The sequence below is a fragment of the Culex pipiens genome, chromosome 1 (assembly GCF_016801865.2).
Source record: "Culex pipiens pallens isolate TS chromosome 1, TS_CPP_V2, whole genome shotgun sequence".
NCBI classification, from domain to species: domain Eukaryota; kingdom Metazoa; phylum Arthropoda; class Insecta; order Diptera; family Culicidae; genus Culex; species Culex pipiens.
In genome coordinates, this window is record NC_068937.1 from 107,430,310 (window position 1) to 107,430,732 (window position 423).

Sequence of the window (423 nt, forward strand, 5' to 3'; positions counted from 1 at the left end):
TGGCAATCAAATTCAGAACATTGTTACACTCTGAAAAGAAACCCTGCGAAGTTAGAAAAAATACGAAATTTAAAATTTATAATTTTCGTGCTATATAAAAATTTGAGCATTTTGGGTTATTGCAGATTCGAAAATACATTAAAATGTTTACAGTCAAGTAACATAAAATGGCAGAGTTTTAAAACTTTTTTTGTGTTTTTTTTCGGAATTCTGAGTACGCCATCAAATCGGGCGTCCAATTTTACATAAAAGTCCCTTTGCAACCAAATTTCCATCTCATCACCATTTCAGGCTGCAAATTATTGAAAACATGTATTTTTTTCGAATGTTCAAAACTGGAAGGGGTCGTACCGCCCCTCCGGCATGAGATATCGAAAAATGGAGCTCGGTTTCGTGATCAGAGAAGTTACTTCGTAAAACAAA